Source organism: Musa acuminata, chromosome BXJ3-4, assembly GCF_036884655.1.
Source record: "Musa acuminata AAA Group cultivar baxijiao chromosome BXJ3-4, Cavendish_Baxijiao_AAA, whole genome shotgun sequence".
Classification (NCBI taxonomy): Eukaryota; Viridiplantae; Streptophyta; class Magnoliopsida; order Zingiberales; family Musaceae; genus Musa; species Musa acuminata.
In genome coordinates, this window is record NC_088352.1 from 49,634,061 (window position 1) to 49,651,180 (window position 17,120).

Sequence of the window (17,120 nt, forward strand, 5' to 3'; positions counted from 1 at the left end):
GAGTAATGTTACCATTGTACCAACCAAGGATCGTCATGCACCCATACTCATTGTTGGTCAGATGTACCAATCGGTACCAGTGTATCGGCACACGATACGTCGGTATGTACCGATGTTTCGAAGAGGAAGATACAGAGGAGGAAGGATGAAGAAAAAAAGGAAAGAGGAAGGAAGAGGAGGAAGAAGTTTGTACTGAAGGTGTTCGATGTACTATGCATTTCGGTTTTGTTTATACCTTAGATAACATGCAAGAGGCTTGCAATAGGCTTAACAATTGCATTTCGATTAGGTTTTATGGCCGTTTCTAGCTTATAATGACGGCTTGGGTGGTCATCATGCGAAGGCAAAACTATCCAAAAAAAAATGGAGCCTCTAACCCGCAACAAATCGTATTTCTTATGACATGCTATACTAGTGAATTAAAAAGCGTGGCGCCAAATCATATTTCTTGAAGTGCTAGGCGCTCGCCTAGGCACCTGCTTGAGCAAAGCGAGACACTTTGAAATATTAAAATAAAAAAAATAAAAAATAAAAAAATAATTAATAAATGGATATTAACAATGCTAAAATCTAAATAGGGACTATTATATGATAATAATAGTTAACAATAACAATTAACAATATTTAATCTACTGTTATTAGTAGTTAGAGAAGAAAAAAGAGTCACTGACGGTGAAAAGTGGGGAAGGAGAGGGCAATGGTGATGAATGAACTTTTGAGCAACAACGACGATGGAGTAAGCTGCAGATGCAATAGCAGCGACGCAAGAAGCTTCGGACGACAACAACAGTGATGGAGGAAGCTACAGATGATAGCAATAGGGGCAGAGAAAGGTTTAGAAGGTGATAACGACGATGGCGAAAACTATGGACGATGACATTGTGGGCGGCCGAAGCTTGAAAGGTATTCAGTGGTGGCGAGGAAGCTACGACCCTCTCCCTCAGCGATGGAAGGAGCTGCACACGAAAGAAGCGGCACAGAGGGAATTGCATATAAAAGCTAGACTTTCAAACCCATTCATCCAAACATTTTGTTTCAATCGAGTGCTCACTAGAGGCACTAAGCACCTGAGTTTAGGCAAGTGCCTAGGCGACACTTCACTGAAACGCGTTGCCTGGTCAAGGCAAGGGCCCGGGTGCCTATTTAAACTCTTGCGCCAGACATCTCAGATCCTTGGAACCCCAAGGTAGTATATAACTAGATGGGGCTTCGGAGCAGTGTATAAGGATGATATATTGCTTAATTCCCTAGTGGTGTCACATGAGCACTTGTGCGGTAGGGACCGTTTATGCATGATGGGTTGCTTTGGACCCTCTGTTAGGCGACCATTTAGAGCTTACGAAGGCTATTTTTATATTTTGCATTGTGTATAATATGTTTGCTCAAATATGCTTATGGAATCCCAAGTATGCCTTTCAACAAAATGCCCACGCATTCTTTTTGCAAGTCTTGACAAGGAGGCTAACTCAACAAACACACAAGGTGTCAAAGCGAGATAAGCACATTAATAAACACTCAGTAGTCGGGGTTGCATTGAGGGCAGACCAAATTCATTTGGTGGAAATGAGTCTAGTGACATAAGAAATGAAGCTGTTTGGAGGAGTGAGGGCTTCTGAGATTAGCATTCAGAGGAATGGCCAACCCCTCGCATGAGAGAGACTACGAAGGCAAGTAAAGTTAGTGTTGCAAACAAAGTTGCAATTTATTTCCCCTAGACAATCGACAACTAATTGAGCAAAAAGATAGTGTATTCTTACCTTTCCATATTTAAAACACTACTTATGATTTTTGTTTACTAAATTTGCTGGAAACTAGTACTTCTATCGACCATCCCAGGATCCATTATAGCCAAAATTAATGTACAAATCCAGCATATTGAGCAAGCACATGAGAGAAACCACTACTAAGTACTGAGATCAAGCATAATTATATGTTACAGACCGGAACGGAAGGATGCCAGATTAAGCTTGAGTCTTCACCAACAATTAACTAAGACTCAATATATGGACAGATCCTATATGGCAAGGAAGAGGATATAACCATCATTTAGCATCAATGCCCCCCCGATTAACACAATTGCTTTGATGTCACTACTATTAAATGCTTCTATGTACTCCTTCATCCTGGCAATAATCACAAGAACCAAACTAAGAACCAAATTAATCCAAAGAACACAAACAGTTAAATTCTTCTAATCACCAAAAGCAACCAAAACCCCTAAATTATAGGGGTTCAAGAAGAGGGGAAAAAGTAAGGAGCCAACCGCACCTTGGGATGAGAAGGCGAGTGTAGTTTAGCAATGATGGTGGGTGAGCCAAGCACCCATCTGATTCAAATCAAGGTTGGTCAAGCTCAATATATTTAGGTTCAATAATTTTGGTTAGATTGAACCACAACCCCCGTATCCTTCTCCCTCTTCCTAAAGGTGTTGATTATACTTGCAGGGATCTATCCTTATGGGGCAAGGATGGGAAGAATAAATGAGGGCGGGGGCAAGGATAGAAGGCAATTTCTATTATTCACACGATTATGGGACGAGGACGAGTAGAGCAATCCCCACGTTGTTTGGGTACCCGTCCCCACCCCAGTTATATTATTGTATTATATATAACATATATTTATTAATAATTAATTGATAGTAAACAAACTTAATACAAATCTTCGAAAACACTTATGCACCATACAATCGATAAAATCAAACTTAAATTTTGGGTAGAGGGTACTTATTCTTAAAGTGCCCTAGATTCAACTATTTATAATCAATACAAGACCTCAATGGTTCATCCATTTTTATAACTAACAACGTCGGAGCACCCCATGATGAGACATTAGACAGAATGAAACTCTTATATAACAGTTCTTATAATTGCTTCTTCAATTCCACAGAATCGAGTGGTGCCACTCTATTGGGAGGCTTAGATATTGGGATTGTCGCCAGGGACGAATCAATAGCAAATTCACCTTCACCATTTAGAGGTAACCCTGTCTGTGTAAAAATAAACTTTAAACTCTTGGGATCAGAAAAGATTTCACGTTCGCCAAAATAAATAATATCTCTAAATCCTTAGAGCCAAAGTAATAATAACAATTTCAAATAATTAGTTGGAATAACTATAAGATCCACGTTTAGTCTACTTAAGATATAAAGTAGATAAGGGATTGAAGTCCGATTTTAGAGTTTCCGAGGATAGCCTTTTGAAATTTCGGGATAGAATATTCGACTACAGGAATCCATATATCAAGAAACAAATCTTGGAGGAATGTCATAATTCCAAATACATAATGCATCATGAGAGTTCAAAATTAATGATATGAGCGGGATCCGCTATATACTTTAAAAGCATCGACCATTGATTTGATAGTGACTATAATAAACTTGATTTTAGTATCCACAAATTCCTATAATCTTCTACGTAATCTTTAAAGGATGAGAGTTTTGAAAGGAGACTAAAGCCAAAAATCAAAAGTGGTTGAATTATTTTATCCATTTGATACATAAAAGCTGCAAGGGTATGTCAAGCCGAATGGGATTATTAAGAATTCGCACTGACTATATCAAGTTCTAAAAGCTATTGTTAACAAATCATCTTTCTTAATCATTAATTGATAGTAAACAAACCTAATAGAAATCTGCGAAAACACTTGTGCACCATAAAATCGATAAAATCAATCTTCAATCTTGGGAATAGGGCACTTATTCTTAAACTGCCATAGATTCAATTATTTATAATCAATACAAGACCTTAATGGTTTATCCATTTTCTTAACTAACAACATCGGAGCACTCAATGATGAGACGTTAGACAGAATGAAAATCTTATCTAACAATTCTTGTACTTTTTCTTCAATTCCAAAAACTCGAGTGGTGCCACTCTACAGGGAGGCTTAGATACTGGGGTTATCGCCGGGGACGAATCAATAGCAAATCCACCTTCTCCATTTAGAGGTGACACATTCTGTGTAAAAATAAACTTTAAACTATTGTGATAAGAAAATATTTTAAATGTTCGCCAATATAAATAATGTCTCTAAATCCTTAGAGCCAAAGTAATTACAACTAATTTCAATTAATTAGTTGGAAAAACTATAAGATCCACGTTTAGTCTTCTTAAGGAATAAAGTAGATAAGGGATCGAAGTCCGATTTTAGAGTTTCCGAGAATAGCCTTTTGAGATTTCGGGATAGAATATTCGACTATAAGAATCCATATTTCAATAAACAAATCTTGGAGGAATGTCATAATTCCAAATATACAATCTATCATGATAGTTCATAATTAATGATATGAGCGGGATCCGCTATATACTTTCAAAGCATCGACCATCGATTTGAGAGTGACTAAAATAAACTTGATTTTAGTATCCATAGATTCCGATAAACTTCTTCGTAATTTTGAAAGGATGAGAGATTTGATAGGAGACTAAAGCCAAAAATCAAAAGTGGTTGAATTATCCTATCCATTCGATACATAAAAGCTGCAAGGGCATGTCAAGCCGAATGCAATTATAAGAATTCGCACTGACCATATCAAGTTCTAAAAGCTATTTTTAAGAAATCCTCTTTCTTAATCATTAATTGATAGTAAACAAACCTAATACAAATCTTCGAAAACACTTGTGCACCATTCAATCGACAAAATCAATCTTCAATTTTGGGTAAAGGGTACTTATTCTTAAAGTGCCCAAAATTCAACTATGTATAATCAAAACAAGACCTCAATGGTTCATCCATTTTCTTAACTAACAACATCGGAGCACCCAATGATGGGACATTAGACAGAATGAAACTTTTATCTAACAGTTCTTGTAGTTGCTTGTTCAATTCGACAAACTCAAGTGGTACCTCTATTTAAGGAGGCTTAGATATTTGGGTTGTCGCTAGGGATGAATCAATAGCAAATTCACCTTCTCTATTTACAGGTAACCCTTTTTGTGTAAAAATAAACTTTAAACTCTTGTGATAAAAAAAATTTAAAATTTTCGCCAATATAAGTAATATCTCTAAATCCTTAGAACCAAAGTAATTACAACTAATTTCAAATAATTAGTTGGAAGAACTATAAGATCCACGTTTAGTCTACTTAAGGAATAAAGTAGATAATGGATTGAAGTTTGATTTTAGAGTTTCCAAGGATAGCCTTTTGAGATTTCGGGATAGAATATTTGATTTAATTAATCCATATATCAATAAACAAATCTAGGAGGAATATCATAATTCCAAATATACATTCCATCACGATAGTCCAAAATTAATGATATGAGAGGGATTCGCTATAAACTTTCAAAGCATCGACAATCGATTTGATAGTGACTAAAATAAACTTGATTTTAGTATCCATAAATTCCTATAAATTTCTTTGTAATCTTAAAAGGATAAAAGATTTGAAAGGAGACTAAAGCCAAAAATCAAAAGTGGTTGAATTATCCAATCCATTTGATACATAAAAGCTGTAAGGGCATGTCAAGCCGAATGACATTATTAAGAATTCGCACTGACCATATCAAGTTCCAAAAGCTATTTTTAACAAATCCTGTTTCTTAATCATTAATTGATAGTAAACAAACCTAATAGAAATATGCAAAAACACTTGTGCACCATACAATCGATAAAATCAATCTTCCATTTTGGGTAGAGGATACTTATTCTTAAAGTGCCCTAGATTCAACTATTTATAATCAATACAAGACCTCAATGGTTCATCCATTTTCTTAACTAACAACATCGGAGCACACAATGATGGGACATTAGACAGAATGAAACTCTTATCTAACAGTTCTTGTAGTTGCTTGTTCAATTCCACAAACTCGAGTGGTGCCACTCTATAGGGAGGCTTAGATATTGGGATTGTCGCCACGGACGAATCAAGTATAATATCCTTAAAATAAAGAATTGGCTAAGTTGGTATGCAAAAAGTGATCACTTTTGTATAAAAATCTATACTAACAAATTCAAATATAGTAAATCCATGCCTAGTGTAATATCAGAATGCGGAATCTCTAAGAGAATGAAATCAAGAAAAAATATATTCTCCAATAGAAATCAAATAAGATGGATAGATCAAGTTTGTTATCAAAGAATCCCCAACAATCGTAGTTATATATAGCATATAATTCATTAGTTTAGGTTGAAAACCCAAGTGATAAGAAAAATATTGTGAAACAAAAGATAGATTGGAACCAGGGTCAAACAAAAATTTTTTATTTCTATAAGAAACTTGAATAATACATTCGACTACTAAGTTAGCTACTATACAATGATAGTATACACTCTGACATGGAACGATGATCTAGGAGGTAGTGACTCTTTCTTCTTATTCAGAGGGCAATATTTTACTTTACGATCCAACTTTCGACAGGTAAACGAGGCTCCAATCAATTGAAAACACTAACTTTTTTATGATTTAATATATATTTTACACATGATTGAGTCCTTTGTGATGGCTTCTCTTTCCCAATCTAAATGTCTTTAACCCTTTTGTTACCAGTTTATGATTTATTTTCTCTATTATTTTTCTTGTGAAGCTGATCTTTGCCTTTCTTGCTCCTGATCTCTACAATATCCTTAACGTTTTTTTCGATTATCATAGATTTGTCTACCACATCAACATATGCTCAGAGCTTTAAATATGATATTCGATTTTTTATTATTGGCCTTAGTCTCCTATAAAATCGCTTTGCCTTTCTAGATTATGAAGAAAAGTATAGGAACCTATAAGCACTAAAATCAAGTTTAACACTACATATCACCCTCAAAGTATAGGAATCGATGGTCAATGCTTTGAAAGTATATACTGGATCCCTCTCAAATCATTAAGTATGTGCTATCAGGAAATATGGTGTACTTGGAATTATAACATTCCTCCTAGATTTGTTTCCTGATATCTGAATTATTAGGGACGAATACTTTATTCCGAAATCTCAATAGGCTATTCTCGGAAACTCAAAAAGCTGATTTCAAATATTTTTCTACATCATTTCTCAAATAAACTAAACGTGGATCTTGTAATTGGCATTCTTTAATTTGTCGAATGAGACCAGATTGAACCTATTCCCAAAACATTCTCAAACTCACACTATCCTCAAAACATTAAAGTGAATTTTTTTCCAACGACTTTTTTATTTCTCCATTAGATTAGCCATAAAACTTATAAATTTTCTACTAATTGTATCTACTACAACATTGGCTTTACCTAAGTGATAACTAATGGTGCAATGATAATCCTTTAGAATTTCTATCTATCTCCGTTGTCTCATATATATAATCATGAGTTGGATAATTTTGTTCATAAATTTTCAATTGTCTAGATGTATAAGCAATCACTTTCCCATCTCGCATCAAAAGACAATCAAAGTCCTTTCTCGAAGCATCTATATAAACTACAAAACCCTCATTAACATTTGAAATAGTAATAATATGGGCACTAGTCAATCTTCTTTGTAACTCTTGAAAACTTCACTCAAAATCTTCACCCCATTCAAATGTCACATTCCTTTGGGTTAGTTTAATGAGAGGACTTGCAATTCAATAGAATCCCTCAAGTGTTCTTTATGCAACTGGTTACGACTCGCATACAGTAATATATCATCAACGAATATAATTATACAGTGATCCAAGAGTGGCTGAAATATGTTATCCATTAGATACACAAATGATGCAAGGGCATTTGTCAAGCCGAATGACATTATTAAGAATTCGCACCAACTATATCAAGGTCTAAAATCTATTTTCGCGATATCCTCTTTCTTAATCTTCAATTGATAGTAACCAAACATCATATCAATCTTCAAAAAGGCTTTTGCACCATACAATCTATCAAATATATCATCAATTTTGGGTAGAGGATACTTATTCTTAATGTGCACGTGATTCAACTGTCTATAATCAATACGAGACCTCAATGGTTCATCCTTTTTTTAACAAACAACATCGGAGTGCCCCATAATAAAATATTAAACTAAATGAAACTGTTATCTAACAGTTCTTGTAATTGCTTCTTCAATTCCACAAAATCGAGTGGTGTGAATTTATAAGGAGGCTTTGATATTAGGGTTATCTGCGGGGATCAAATCAATAGCAAATTCACCTTTTCCATTTGGAGGTAATCCAAGCAAGTCATCCGAGAATACAATAGGGAACTCTCTGAACATAGGAGTTTCATTTAAATTAGTTTCTTGATCTGAATACTCATTTACAAATAAAAGATAGCAACAAAAGCCCTTTTGTATAAGTCGATGAGCTTGAAGTAGCGATATAAGACAAGGAGGTGAATCATGCCTATTAACATTAAAATAAATGATGGGTTGATTTGGTATGTAAAACGTGATTATCTTTGTATAACAATCTATACTGGCATGATAGAAAGATAGTCAATCCACACTAAGTATAATATCAAAACCCAAAATTTCTTGGAGAATCAAATCAGTAAAAAGTTTTTGTTATCCAATAGAAATCAAATAAGATGGATAGATCAAGATTGCTGTCAAAGAATCTCCAACAATCCTAGTTACATATAGCATATAATTCATTAGTCTAGGTTGAACACTCAAGTGATAAGAAAAATATTGTGAAACAAAATATCATATAATAACATGCCATGCCTAAGAAACTTCTAAGTTCTGTCATAGTCATTGATATTTCCCATTTAACGACCACTTCCACTTTATTTGGATCAACAGAGATGCATTTCCTTGAAATCCCATGGCCTATGAAGGCAATTTCATTCAACCAAAATTCACATTTGCTAGACTTTACATAAAACTTTTTTTTCTTAGTACTGACAATACATTTCTTATGTGTTTTTATGCACCTGGTTACTCCTTGTATACAATAATATATCATAAATGAATAAAATTATATAGTCATCCCTGAGTGATTGTAATATCCTATCCAAAGATCGATAAAAGCTATAGGGGCATTTGTCAAGCCAAAAGGTATTATAAAGAATTCATAATGACCATATGAAGTCCTAAAAACTATTTTTAAGATATCTACATTCTTAATCTCAAATTGATACTAACTAGATCTTAGATCAACCTTGGAAAAAACTTTTTCACCCAACAATTGTTCAAACAAATCCTCAATTTTGGGTAGAGGACATTTATTCCTGATAATCACCCAACTCAATTATCGATAATCAACACAAGGCTTTAATGTTCCATCCATTTTAGTATCTAACAGCATCGGAGCACCCCATGATACGACATTATACCAAATGAAACTCCTATCTAACAATTCTTATAGTTGCTTTTTTAATTCTACTAACTCGAGAGGTGCCATTCTATAGGGAGGCTTAGATATTGGGGTAGTCCTCGGTGACCAAATCAATAATAAATTCACCTTCTCCATTTGGAGGTAATCCGAGCAAGTCATCCGATAATACATCAGGGAACTCTCTGAACACAGAAGTATCATTTAGAATAATTTCTTGATCTGAATACTCCCTTACCAGTATAAGATAGCAACAACAACCCTTTTGTATATGACGATGGCATGAAGTAACGATATAAGGCAAGGAGGTGAATAAAGCCTAATATCTTAAAATAAAGAATTGACAGATTTGGTATGCAAAAAGTAATCACTTTTGTATAACAATCTATAATGGTATAATATGAAAATAGTCAATCCATGCCGTGTATAATATCAACTATTTATAATCAATACAAAACCTCAATGGTTTATCCTTTTTCTTAACTAACAATATTGGAGTACCCCTTTATGATATATTAAATCGAATGAAACGCTTATCTACCAGTTCTTGTAGTTGCTTCTTCAATTCCACTAGCTCGAGTGGTGCCACTTTATAGGAGGGCTAAGATATTGGGATTGTCCCCAGAGACCAAATAAATAACAATTTCACTTTCTCCATTTAGTGGTAATCCGAGCAAGTCATCCGAGAAAGCATCAAGGAACCCTCTAAACACACAATTTATTTAGATTAGTTTCTTAATCTGAATACTCCTTTATCCATACAAGAGAGCAACAACAACCCTTTTGTTTATGATGATAAGCTTGACGTAATGATATAAGACAAGGAGGTGAATCATGCCTAATATCCTTAAAATAAAGAATGGGCTGATGCTGTATGCATAAAGTGATCACTTTAGTATAACAATCTATGTTGGCATAATATGAAGATAGTCAATCCATGCCAGGTATTATGATAAATAATATCTTGATTGATAATAATTTCACATTTATCATCAAAATCAATATTAGTGACAATGCATGTTTTGCCACTAAATTATATATTTATTTTTCTATATATATATTTATAAATATTAAATTAAACACACTAAAGCTGAGAATCCCTAAATAATAAATGATTTGCCCAACCAACGAATTGGCTTACCCTCCTTGCAACTCTCCTTGCATTCAATAGTGATGTGATTGGCGATTGGCAATCGATAACCAACAAATGACAACCACTCTTCCTTTGGTGGCAACCCCCTCTTTCTTCCCTCTTCTCCCTTTTCAAAAAGCCACTACACTTTCTCCTTTACAATAATTGTTGTCACACCCACTATCGCTGGCAACATATCCCCCTTTCCTCTTCTCCCTTTCTTTGCATTAGCATGTTCCAGCCAAGATCAAACATCTCCAAATTCTATGGTTAATTATTTGTACTGTAAGATCATCAAATCATATGGTTAAAGATTAAACATCTCCAAATTCATCTCACCCCTAGCAAACCCTAAGGAAGCAATCAAATATTGGTTGCTTCCTCGAACTTCTTGAAGATGTGACCTTTGGTGATTTTTAGTGACACTCCACCATCGAGTATGGACCACTAGCCATACTTTCATATATGAGCAGGGTTGTAAGCAGTGATTCCGATAGGCGCTCGAGCGAGGCAAGGCAAGGCTCAAGCGCCTCGCTTCATTTCCAAGCGGCGCGCTTCAAAGAGGGGCCGAGCGCCAGAGTTAAACCAAGCTATCGAACCAAATTTTTAGGTTTGGTCGATCTCCGGTGCTTTAGTTGGTTCAATTGAGCCAACTAATTCACCGATATCAGGCTCCCTCTCGCGATTACCCCGACTTCCCCAACCCTAGCTCTCGCGATTTTGCCATCGAAATATTTTCTCCGCTACCACTATCGTTGCTCGTCGCTACTGTTGCTACTTGTCGCTACCACAATCGTTGCTCGTTAATTGCTCGCAGCTGCCACAATCGTTGGTTGCCGTTGCTGTCACGGCCACTGTCGCCGCTCCCACCGTCGCTCGCAGCTCCCGCTTTCGCTCCAGCTACCGCTGCAATTGCCTCAACAGCCTCGATCGTCTCACACTCTTCTTACAATACTGTTAACAGTATATTAACAGTATACTGCTAACTGTATACCAATAACAATATTTTTATTTATCAGACCAATAATATATTATTTTAATTTTAATACTATTAATTGTTATTTATTTAAAATTATTGTTAGATTTCAGAACAAATGGTAAGTGTATAGAGCAACTCTAGAGATTTGATGTAAAATTTTATTGTTTTAATTTTTGAGACTTTTTGTTAACATGTCATTAATTTTGTACCTGATTTTCTAAATTTAATAACATATTTTTTTATTTAAATAATTATATTTATTAAGTATATTATATATTTTTATATTTTACCGTCTCGCTTCCCTCAAGCGAGCGCCTAACGTCTTAGGCGTTTTTGGACCTTGGCGCCTAACGCTTTTTAAATCATTGGTTGTAGGTATAGTTTCATATGTGAGTACCCAACAAAGAACTTTTAAATTGATTTAAGAGCACTTGAAATGCCTATGTTAAGGAAAAATCACATGTTCTAGACTAAAATATTATGCACATAAGGAATACAATGAGAATAAATCATAATGCCTAGTGAACAAATGTTTAAAGTTTAAGGACATAACAAAAAATAAATGGTACCCAACACGAATGTCCACCGGGCCAACATGAAAAGAGATAATAAAGGATCATGTTTATAAGACAAATGCATGTTTAAATTGCAGATTCATGAGAAGTAGTTTTCTAGTAAAGGATCTACTTCCTACAAAAAAACATGCACAAAAATAGTTCTAGGAAGGATCTAGATGTCATGTTCAATAAATTCATGCTGAAAATCTCACATGAATAGTACTTCTGTGAAAAAACTCTAAAATTTCTCATGTGAAGGCACTTGTGTTATACCAGTTTAATTACAATACAAGAACATGTTTGTAGACTCACGGGGTATTAAAAGGTAGCAGACAACAAATTTGGAAAAATAATAGACAAAATTCAGAAAGGAGAATATAAATTAAGGATACGAAGTTAAAATAGCAGCAAATTTTGTACATAATTAAACATGAGTGAAGTTCTAAAAGAACATAAAGACCAGCTTTTGATAAAATTACCAAATTATACACTTTTGCAATTTGGAGAGGACAAGGTCTTTTGTTCATAACAGAGCTGGCTTACTGCATATTGTAATAAAAGATGCCACCTCCTTCTACGATGACATTGATGCTAATAAATACCAGAGCCCATCCTTGTCATTTGATCCTACAATAGAACCAAAAGAGGAGGATCTTTTAATTCAATCCAAATTTCATAGCTATAAACCATTGTAAACTTTTACTTCAAACCAATCTATATTTTTGCGAATTTTTAGGCCAGTTGCGGCTGCTTTAAAGCCAGCTAAACTGTTCTCCAGAAAGCATGAGCGAAAGAGAAATAAGCAATCAGGCAAATATTTTATAACAAAATGCAAGCATGTGAGAAATTAAAATTGATGGTGCTTTTCAACATCAATTGCCGACACCGAATACAACAAAACAATCATCAAAATCAAACAAGACCTAGAGATAAGGTTCTAAGAAACTCCTACAGGGGTCAACGAATGTAAACTTCAGATTTTGTATTATATAAAGAATTAAATAATTTCACATATTGACAATGAACAACGATGACATAGAAAAATGCTAAATCCTTAAAGATGGGAAAATACCATCTCCTTCCTTGTTCAAGAGAAATTAGACCTTGTTGATTCATCCGACAACTACTGTTCCATAGATTTCCCGAGATGCAAAGGTGATGACAGACATCCTTTATCATAAGGAAGGGTAGAAAAGGGACAAATGAGGCGATCATGAGAATGTCTACGGATTGAGCAAAGGAGGCTCAAAAAAGTAGTTGTGGGGAGTTGGGAGGAGGCGAGGGGAGGGAGCCATGGAGAGCAATGGAGACGAAGAGATTTGTCACATTAACATGAAGGGTTTATCGTATTAACATCAGGATTTGGTACAAAATATAACTATTACTAAAATATATGAATAATAACCAGGCCACGTTGGCGATAGTAAATGACTAGCCCATTACGGTAGGCCATTACTACTCACAATAGGCCCATTATTGTTCACTAATGAGAAAAAAATAATACTAATTGAAAAACTAGAAAAAAATAATCATCATAAGTACAGTAATGCTGGAGAAATTTATTAAGTATTATTAAAATTATATACAAAATTATTTAAATATTAATAACAAAAAATATTAATTCGAAAAATAAAAAATTTCAACATTACAAGCTGGATTCCCACTTTTTTGGCACAAAAATAAAATTTAACAAAATAAATGCTAGCCTAATTATTAAACTTACAAAGAAAAGGGAAATAGCAAAAAGTTCAAGAACGAATCAAAACTGAGAGGGAAAAACAGGGTAATTCAGAATTTGATAATTTTAGGGTTTAGGAGAAAATATAAATGTTAGATTCATGTATGCATATTTGTCAAGCCATCCAAAAGTCTTATATAAGATGACGTATTGACATGTATACAATTAGTAATGAAAATGCATTATGGAAAGAAAATGCAAATCAATTATATCATGTGATACAAACCTAAGTATAACATGCCATAAAAAAAAAAGAAAGGAGACAAAACTAAATTGCACAAGAATATTCACTCAAGCAACTACAAAAGTCCAATAAGCTTCAATCAAAACAATGCTTACCTGAATAAATATCACATTCATTTACTGGCTGTGGTCGGTGTCTGCCTTGGCTTGCCATAAAGAACTTCCCACACTCACTAAGCTGATCATAATATTACAAACAGATTAGCTGGATTTATCAAACATTAATGAATAAACTTTCTCAGCCACTTATCGGCAACCAATCCAATTATCTCTTCTTCATCCATAAGAAGCACAAACAGCACGATCATAGCAACACACTATGACCAAATAATCTACTACACCTCAGGTTCCTTTATCAACGCAATTATGCCATTGACAGAAGGTTTCCTCGCCAATGGTCAGAAATCCATCAAGTGGCAAAGGAACACTCCATGTCCCCAAGAACCAACCTACCAACTCTTCTCCTCTGGACCAAGAGATCAAGAATCTGTGATCAAACAGCAATGATAGGGCTGGAAGAAAGACAAAGCATCACCGGCCTAATGAGAGAAAAAAACCTCCTCGTCAATTGCCATCTTCATTGCAAGCTAGGCAGCAGCAGAGCTTGCTATGAAAATCTGTGACCAAAAGAATCTATTCAAAAGAATCTGTGAACCAACACTTCTCTGCACCAAGGATCAAGAATTTGTGATAGAATGGCCACCATAGGATAAGAAACAAGCAAAAGCATGAGATCACCATCCCAAAGAATCCCTGTACCGAACCATCTTTGGACCAAGGATCAAGAACTTACGACGGAACGATGACAATAAGGATGGAAGCAAGCAAAAGCATGCCATCGTCATCGAAGACCGATGCAATGAGAGAAAACCCACCTCCACCTCATCCATGAAAAATAGCCTGTCACCACCATCGAGTAAGTGGTTGGGCAGCCACGAAAATTGACCAAAAGAATCTTTCCTAAAGAATCCTCGTATTGACCCTTAATGCTTGGTCGTGGTTCATAAAGAGAAGAATATCCCTTGCCATCAATCATATTAAAATATGTCATCTCTAGACAACAAAAGAAGGGAACAGTAGCTTTCAAGAGATTCCTTGCTGCCATATATAATCTTAAGAAAATGAAAGATGAGCAGTGTTCAATCATGGAAAGTTGATTCTGCAAAATAGGTACCACAGCTAATTCCTCAGCTGTCACTGTCACTGTCTCCAAGTTCTAATTTTCTGAAAATTACTAAGAGACCCTGAGCTTTCTGAACAAATTCATAGATATCAGTGTGGTCAAAGTCTTCAATACCAGGTACTACATATGTGACTTGTTGGAGCTTTATTAAGCAAATCACTCCATTCTTCTTTAAAAATTAAATACTAAACTAAATTTGATACCTCAGAATCAGTAATATCAAATATAACATAGAGTAGTCAGAGGAGATATAAAAGATAAACAAAGACCTAGAGATCTATTTAGCAGCTGAAATTGTTTATAGGAATCTGATCACAAACCATCCAATTTTTCTTCCCATCAGGCTTTTGGACAACTGGTAGCAATGTTTTTTGGGAATCTTTCCTAAACTCGAGTAATAATCCTGTAAGTTTTCTTCTCCAATTTAGCATCAAATATCTCCCTACTGCTTGGTAATCCCACTCTGGAAATATAACAAACATAAAAAAATACCAAATATTTAAACTAATGAACAAATAAAGAAATGTCAACTTCAAAAAAAGCAAAAGAATGTCCTACTGGTTTCATAAAACAAATTCTTTGAGAAAAATTCAATGATCCTCGCCTGATATCTGGGATGTATAAGTTATTGAAGGTCCACTTGTGCATCCTTACCAATCAGTCTACATTGCACAAGGCAACATGCAGCTCGTGCCATTTCATGCAACTAGTATGTACTAACCTAACCAAGGACTTGTATGGTAAAAAACTCATAAATGGGCAATCCCTTAATACAAATGACTTTAAAATTGATATTAATCTTAATACAAGGTGAAGATTGCCCTTAATACAAGGGCAATCTACACAAGCCTTTAGCATTCACAGATCAGAGCCAAAGGCTTTAAAATTGAGATCATCATCCGTACCTTTTCTAGAGGAGTGAATGACACTGACATTTTAATGTTTGAGATATATCCTACTATTGAACATAAAGATGCTTGATAGCCTCTATTTCGGTGCATGCAGTCACTTTATCAATGTTATGACAAGAGATGCATGTTACACACTGTACGTTCTCAATTGAACTGAAAGCTAGATGATAAACAGTATAACCTTTCTATGTTCCACCACCAATATCTCAAATAAAACATGGGTCAAAGATGTCAGATGCACCAATGAGTAAGAGACGGGCAATTTAAGTATTCAGAAAAAGAAACATAAATCTCAGTTAAAATCAGATAATTCCTTTAATATACAAACTTCCTATGGTTTTAGTTCTGTTAAAAAGAACTATGAGCTACCACAGGGACTTCCAACTTATTATTTATTCACCAAATTATCAATAAACAATACTACACTAAATTATTTTTCACCAAAAGAGAAGATTATCCAATAGCCCTACTACACTATATAACTTTCCTTTCCTCTAGAAAACACGAGCAAGAAAAAGAAAAAGAAATCAGACATATTTTATAAAAAAATACAAACATGTGAGAAGTAAAAATTGATGGTGTCAAAAAGATGATCAGCAAACCCAATAACTAACATTCCACCTGGAATCAGAGAATATAAAAAATAACCTACTCTCATGATTAAAAACACCAATTGCCAAGATCGCATACAATAACCTAAAATATCGAGTATATCGGGGATGTGGGGAGGAAGGGAACGCCCCTCGTGTCTTGGGTTAGGGGGGTGGGGGGTGTTTGGATGTGGGGTTAGGCGCTGCGAGGAAGGGATGGAAGAGGAAGGAGGAGGAGTGGTCTAGGATGGGAAAGGGAGGGGAGGATGGTGTCGGGGAACGGGGAGGAACCGCGACGAAGGGAGGAGCAGCAAGAGAGGGGTAAAGGGGAAAGAGGGAGGAGAATGGAGGGGGAGGAAGGTGTCACGGAAGGAGGGGAGCTGCGACAGTGGAAGAGGGAGGGGGAGAGAGGAGGGATCGGGGAAGGGGGGGCTGCAACGGTGAAGGAGGAAGAGGAAGAGAAAGAGAGAGATACTGGGGGGGCGGAGACGCTGTTTCGCCGATGGAGAGGAAGACACGGCAGCCGCCATTCATCGAGGAAAACGCCGCAGCGACAGAAACTCCCTGGAGGAAGACACCG

At 35.4% G+C, this 17,120-nt stretch overlaps 1 long non-coding RNA gene across 3 annotated transcripts in view; it reads right to left on the reverse strand.

The window, feature by feature from the left end:
- The window catches only part of LOC135635874 (uncharacterized), a 35,990-nt gene that overhangs the window by 7,075 nt on the left and 11,795 nt on the right, over positions 1-17,120 (reverse strand). For all 3 annotated transcript variants that reach the window (XR_010495757.1, XR_010495758.1, XR_010495756.1), the window contains 2 exons: positions 13,953-15,502; positions 12,355-12,502 (listed from right to left, as the gene is read on the reverse strand). This is a non-coding gene — a long non-coding RNA (uncharacterized LOC135635874). The remainder of the gene's footprint in view (positions 1-12,354; positions 12,503-13,952; positions 15,503-17,120) is intronic.